This window comes from Bacillus rossius, chromosome 1 (assembly GCF_032445375.1).
Source record: "Bacillus rossius redtenbacheri isolate Brsri chromosome 1, Brsri_v3, whole genome shotgun sequence".
NCBI classification, from domain to species: Eukaryota; Metazoa; Arthropoda; class Insecta; order Phasmatodea; family Bacillidae; genus Bacillus; species Bacillus rossius.
In genome coordinates, this window is record NC_086330.1 from 211,013,934 (window position 1) to 211,021,267 (window position 7,334).

A 7,334-nucleotide genomic window follows, 5' to 3' on the forward strand; every position below is an offset into this window, starting at 1 on the left:
GCCGCCATCTTGGATTACGTCACTTCTGGCGGCCATCTTGGATTACGTCACTTCAGGCCGCCATCTTGGATTACGTCACTTCCGGCCACCATCTTGGATTACATCACTTCCGGCCACCATCTTGTATTACGTCACTTCCGGCCGCCATCTTGGATTTGACTTTAACCTTTGACCCCGACGACCATTTTGTTTTCTAGAACATTCCACCTTATTATGACGTCATGTCCGCCATCTTGAAAATCCTTATTTATTATCCGATTTTAATTTAAAAAAATAAAAATTAATAATTTAATTTTAATTAAATGTTACAATTATCTAGCACCACACTCCTATACATTACGTTTACATCATCGAGCGCCCCACTCTTCTACATTACGATTACATCATCGAACACCCCACTCATCCCTGTCGCAATTTTTCGTAACACCACCATCTTTAAAATAAATTTATTATAAACCAATAATCTAAACCATTATCGTCTGCTGGAGGCAGCCATCCTGGATTCCGCCATATTGATTTCATCCGATGATGTCATCACCATCCTAAAGCACCTTAGTGTATGTAAGGCCGACTTTCTATCCCGTACCAATGTTGTTATGATCCTTATAGACCATAAAATCCTCAGTCATTTTGTTGTTGTGACAACCATTTATTCTTAAAGGCATAATCATTTACAGGTTTTAACTAACATATATGTTATTATTTCATTGCTGCGGATGCGATAGTTAAAGTAATTATAATTTTAAAAAATATAACTTTTTCTTCCATCAAATTTAATTACTTACTACTTCATAGCCATCACAGGAACCAGAAATTTTTCAGAGTCCTAACCCACAAGTAGATAAGTATCTCTTCTAAGTAGGTACATGTTTGCGTACACATGTTTAAAGAGCTGCACGGAAGCAGATATTTTAAATGTTTAGGTATATATCCATCCCCCTCCCCTAAAATTTTTAATGACAGAAAAAACACAAGCAGCTTTAATCCTTCACGAGAATATTATGCTACAAATAAAAATACCGAATCACATTTTTTCAGTATTAGATGTTCCCCTATCTTCACGAGAGAGACCACATCCGACACATAACATTTTACGTTTCAACTTAATGTCTGATCGCTATAGTGTATATGATGCAGTTACAACACTCACCTCAGCCATTACCTACTGTCGCTACGAGCAAAGCCATTACCTACTGCCACTACGAGATGCACTTCATATCAAATGAAAATAGTATTTTTTTAAGTCGTGGCAAGAAGTCGAAGTAAATAAAATATAAAAAAAATATTTAACACTATTTAATAAAAAACACACACACTCCTTCACACCATCTTCTCCCCCCTTGTTAACACAATACCATTCAGAAGGCGTTACCGACCCCCTTCACAACACCCCGCTCCGCAGTAGGTACTTTCCATACTAGCCATCATTTACTCTGCCCACACAAGTATACAAGCATCACGCAGCTCCAAAGTCGATATCCCCCCTTCCCTTCACAGCAGCAATATCCTCCACAGTCAGAGTGGAGGTGTTCACAGTACATCTGCGATGTCTTCCTTGGACTCTTCGTCTTCATCCATCGCAAGAGCTTCTTCCTGGCCGCTAGCCTCCTGACAGCACGCATAGAACTCATCCTCAACAAACTTCTCATAGGTGGCCCGACACATCTTACTAGCTCTGTTGATAACTACGAATGATACATCCTGAGGCTGCAATTGTTCAACTGTCCCCACCCCTCTACCCATTCTATTGTAGTCCTGTTCGTGCGTGCCAAGCACACACGTCACTGACGCACGGCCTTTGAGTCAGCAGACCTCCCCCCTCCCCCCTCCCCCTGAACCATCCACACCCCAAATAGCTGCGTCATTTAGACCTGTCGCCACGCGTCCCCAGCCTCTTAATACCATTTTAAGCACCTTCGACGAACATCCCGACCTCTGGTAACTAGTGAAAAGTTTTAAACAGCACATTAATAAATACATTTTTTTATTTATTTTAGACTTGCATTTATTAATATAAAAATTTACAACATTTCAAAACATTAAAATTTATATGGCATCAGTCGATTTTATTCAACTGATTTTCACATTTATCGAATCCTAGCCACTTCACAAACAAGACATCATCTTTATAATCTATCAATTTTTCTACTTAATAATCGCTTGGGTACTTGGTAGGCTGAATTTCTTCCCCATAGAATCCGCCACATATCACCGAACCTCGTAAATCTTCCAAGTAGTAACTTCTCGGATCGTAATTACGTATTTTAACAACACGGAATATTTATGTCAACCATTATAAACACATACAAAATATTCAATTTTAGCTCTAAGTTTTATTACGCCTAGTTTATTTGCATCAAAATAAACAGTTTCCAGGAGTGAGTTATCTTTTACATTGACAGGCACCATGCCAGTTTTTCTGTATTTTCTGTAACATATAAATCCACATATAACTCCCTTTTGCTGCGAACTCCCTTCACATGACTTCCTTCAGAGCAGGAATAAATCATTCATCCACCCATCCTTTATCTCGGTGAACATAGTTGAATTATTTATTTCGAACAAGGCTACAAGACTTCTTGGCTACAAAGCTACAAGCTACAAGGTTCCAATCGGCTACGTGTCTACAATACTACCAGGCTACAAGACCACGAGGCTACAAGGATACATCAAACACATAGAAAAAAATCTGGGTATAAAAATACCAACTCAGCAAATTTAAATCTTACTGTAGAGCCGAAACATCCCTGAAATATGTATTTTATGCCTCCTACAAGACCAAGGCGTTTTGAACCATTAAATATTCAGCCCTGGCTACAGACTTGACAACAAGCATTCAATGAAACGGGCACACATTTGGATAAAACATTCAACTTAGTAGGATACATTAGTTAAAATACTAAAGGAAACGATAGAATTCAGCTCAAGCTGGCTACAATGCCACCATCCACAGTTGGCTCCAAATGATTTTAGTTACAATGTAGCACGTACCCGCCACAATTGCCTGAAAGAAGTTATTATGACTTCATTTTGTTAGTCATTTATTACGAATTTTACATCTTTAAGTTTGAAGTTGTACTACGAGAATCCAACCTTAGCTAGAAATTAGATTACAATAAATAAAACAAACTTTTTTATCCAAAGTATAATTTGGGTTTTCACTTTTATACACATGCAGACAAAACAAGTTATTATTGGATGTAGCATACATTTCTTATTTCACGAAGTATACACCATATTTGATTGGTATTGGGTAAATTTTCTTCATTTTTGCGAGGCAAGTAGAAGTCTTAACCTATCTAACAATAGGTTAAAATATTTCCATGCGGCATAATAAATATCTTCGGCTTCTAACATCTTACGTAAATTTTCATTACTAATACTTTTAAGACCTCTAAAGTTCCGTTTTTAATACCAGCCTCAAAGCCATTAAAATTGTATCACCCCACTGACCATCATAATCCTAATCTGAATAATTTAGTTTAATAAGTCGTTTCCATCATTTTGGTCTCAACACTTTATCACAGTATTCGATCTTGTGAGCTTCAAGTTCTTAATCATAGTCATAGTTCTTGTAAGCTTCAGATGAATCATAGCAGTCTTCGACCTTTTCAGCTTTAGGCTGTTCTAAAGTGCTCTCAATTTCATGGAGGCGACTAGAACTTGGTGTAAATTTTTTTATTTACCCATGAAAATGCTACTTTCTTCGTTAACTTTTAGTTCCAAATAATTAACAAGACCTGGGATAGTACTATTAGAATCATCATCTTCACATTTCTCGTGATCATTATAGTCGTCTAATATTTTGCTAACATTTCACTTTCTTGCTTTTATAGACACACAATTCTTAACATTAACCAGCCTTGTTTAACCAGACCTCAAGGAGGGAAAGAATCATGTTACAAACGAGTGTTTCTCGGCTGTACTTAGCCTATTTAACGAATGAGTAATGGATATTTTTATTCAAGTACCACCTGATTAAAATGCGGAAATTTCTTATTTGGTGTCAGGAATTCGCAATACAAACGGAGATCTCTCAATATATTCCAAGATCCACACAATTCACAAAAACCGCATATTTCAAGACCAAGAACAGAAGTTTTAAAGATGTTCTTTTCTCTTCTAGAGCAACTCGTGATGTTACAATCATCTGGTTTTCGTCGATGCTATAGATGTTTATGCAGGCGCGAGGATTCTGTTTCTCGAACAGAGGTATCTGGCGAAGTGGATTGGGAAACTCGTAGTTAGTGAAGTTGAACTTCCCCTCCAAGTCCTTGTAGCACTGATTAACATGCTCAGATGCTCACCCACATCTAACTTGACCAGAATTGCACACTTAAAACATATGTGCTCATCTAAGTATTTACAGATTGACCACCGCATATTTAACTTTGATGCATGTAGGTATTTCGATGTAGGAGCTAGCTCGAAGTGGATCAAGCCTTTTAATGTGTAGTTGTAGTCGCTTAACACCAGACAAAGACCATCCGGACCCCTTTCATAATTAATATTCTTCCTCTTTACATATCTTAAAGATGTATTCAGTAATGACATCCTCCACTTCACGAACTGCAAAGAGTGGAACATTCGTGGTTTTGAAGGCCCTCTTGTCTTCACACGTACCCATTGGCTTTTCACAATTGCTCTCAAGCACGATGTAATACATCCTCTTCAATTTCCTCTAGAAGTTGGCTTATTAGTTTAACCTTGATAGAGTCCAAGTATGTACATGTTTCCTTGACAGAACTGGTATTATTTTCTACCACACAAGTCTTCAAGTTACCCCAGATTCCCACTTCTGCAATGATGAAGTCGTGGATGTTGGTCAAAACCCGCCTCTGTCACCAGCAATGTTCGGCTGGTGCTTGGCTTAGGTATGACTACAGGCTTAAGCGCGGCCATTCTCTGCTTCTTAGTTGATAGTGGATCAGTACCCTTGCACGCTTTGGTATGTGCTTTCAACTTACCAGCCCTGGCGAACACTTTAGCATAGTTCCCACACGAATACATTTTATGGCTAGGGTTGAGACCGCAAGCCGTCTTCTCATGATGTGTGACATGGCTGGAGTTTTCGAAGGTTTTGAAGCAGAAGCTACACCAGGTGACTGAAGTCGTGAGGGCAGCACCAGTACATGTTGTAAGATATTACCGCAATTTATCACTGCGAGCAACCATCTTTCCACACAGATGACACTGCTTGAGGTCATGTTGCTGGTTGTCAGCACACTGACGTTCATAACGGTAGCAGTTATTAGCTGCCGTATAGGTAGCAGGGCAGAAACGTCATTTCTGCATGGTTGATGTCATCACAACAATCGGTAGTCTGTGCTCAATGCACGGAACACACGAAGGAAGCCCGACGTACAGAGAACTATAACAGAAGTCTTAATAAAACAATGTAGCTACCCTTTACATGAAAATGTTTGCATACATAACTTCAAACCTACAAAATACAGCTTCAACAAACCAATCCTTAAGTTAGCACTACCTTCCCCCGAAAAAAATCTAAAAAATCACTAAAATGTTAAAGTACTGTAACTGACAAGTTACACAGAAGAAGTCAAAAAATATTCAAAGTCCCGGTAACTGGTAACTTTTACAAATTTTTAAGTACAGAGAAGCATTTAGCTGAAAAATATTCAAAGTCCACACAACAAATGTTTAAGTACAGAGAAGCATTTAGCTGAAAATATTCAAAGCCCTATACAGTTACATTTTCAAACAAAATATTAAGTACACAGAAGCATTTAGCTCAAAAATATTCAAAGTCCACACAACTCCCTCTCCACACAAATGTTTAAGTACAGAGAAACATTAAACTGAAAAATATTCAAAAGCCCGCACAGCTACATTTTCACACAATAGTTTTAAGTACACAGATGAAGCTTGCAGAAAAAAATGTTCAAAGTTCTAATAGCTAACAAAATTATTTAAAAGATCATATAGATATCTATCTACAAAAGGGAAAAAAAATGAACACAGCCTCAAATCCACTCATTTACACGAAATCCAAAAAATTAACCCACAAACTACAACTAATCATACTACCCCTCAACAAAGAAGCCCCTTGCTTGAAACCAACCAAACCTAAAAATCGTTACAATTTTAGCACAAAACGTAGCTCATGTGCAGGTTTTCATAACTCCTGAGTTTCGGTAGGTCTGTGATGTGTGAAGGGGTATGGGGTAAAAACATGTAGCAACCATGCAACAAGTATGATTAACCTCTATAGCTTGGACCAAGTACAACCACTATTGGCTTTGCCAATTAGAGATGGAGTCGCGAGGTACTTTCACAATCATGACTCATCTCTCAAAAATGTCTGAGAGCCTGAGCTATCCACAAAAGTCTCAAGCAATTCACGGCATCGTGGACCCACGAGTCCGTCAGCACACAACCATTATCTACACACACATTTAAACTTCTACATGACAATACTTGACATGGTAAATGTTATAGTTGTGAAAGGAAATAGTTAGAAAAATTGAAATTCAATACTTTTTTGGATTCAGAACATACACATACATGTGTGAAACTAAGCACGGGACTTGAGCGAAAACATTAGTTGCTCACGAAAGTAGTATAGGTTGGCCGGTCCGAGATCAGGATGCAGGTAGTGGTGCGTGGTGCCGAGCCACATCTCTGATGTCACGTCCATCTCTGGCGTCACGGCGACCATCTTGGACGAGCGTAACGGGACACCGCGCAACGGGACATAATGTAACGGGACAAGTAGATCACAGTGGCCATTTTGGATCCGCCATCTTGGATCCGCCATTTTGGATGACATCATTGTGTGTGTTCTCGAACATTCCGACGTTGTGTTTTCCGACATATTGGATCCTATTAATGTTGCAATTTTTGTTACGGTCGCCATCTTGAAAATCTTTAATTATTATTCGATTTTAATAAAAAAAATTCCAAAATTCATCAAAAAATTAATTTATTCGAATTCTGATTAATTAAATATCGATCACCATCCTCGGTTCGAACCCGGTGAGTGCAAAAAAAAACTAAAAATGGCGACAGGCTCCTTCCTCAATGGTGGATGCAGGCAGACTGACTCCTACCACTTTTTTTTCAAAGCATATATATCGTCAGCTGGTATGACGACATGTCCGCCATCTTGTCTTCGTCCGCTGGAGATCACCATCTTGTTTTCGTCCGCTAGAGTGTGCTGATACCATGTTAGTATAATTATCTGGTAACCACACCTTTGACCTTGACCTTGAACTTTGACCTTGACCTTGAACTTTGACCTTGACCTTGGAATTTAACCTTGACCTAAAATTTGACCTTGACCTTGAAATTAGACCTTAAACTTGAACTTTGAC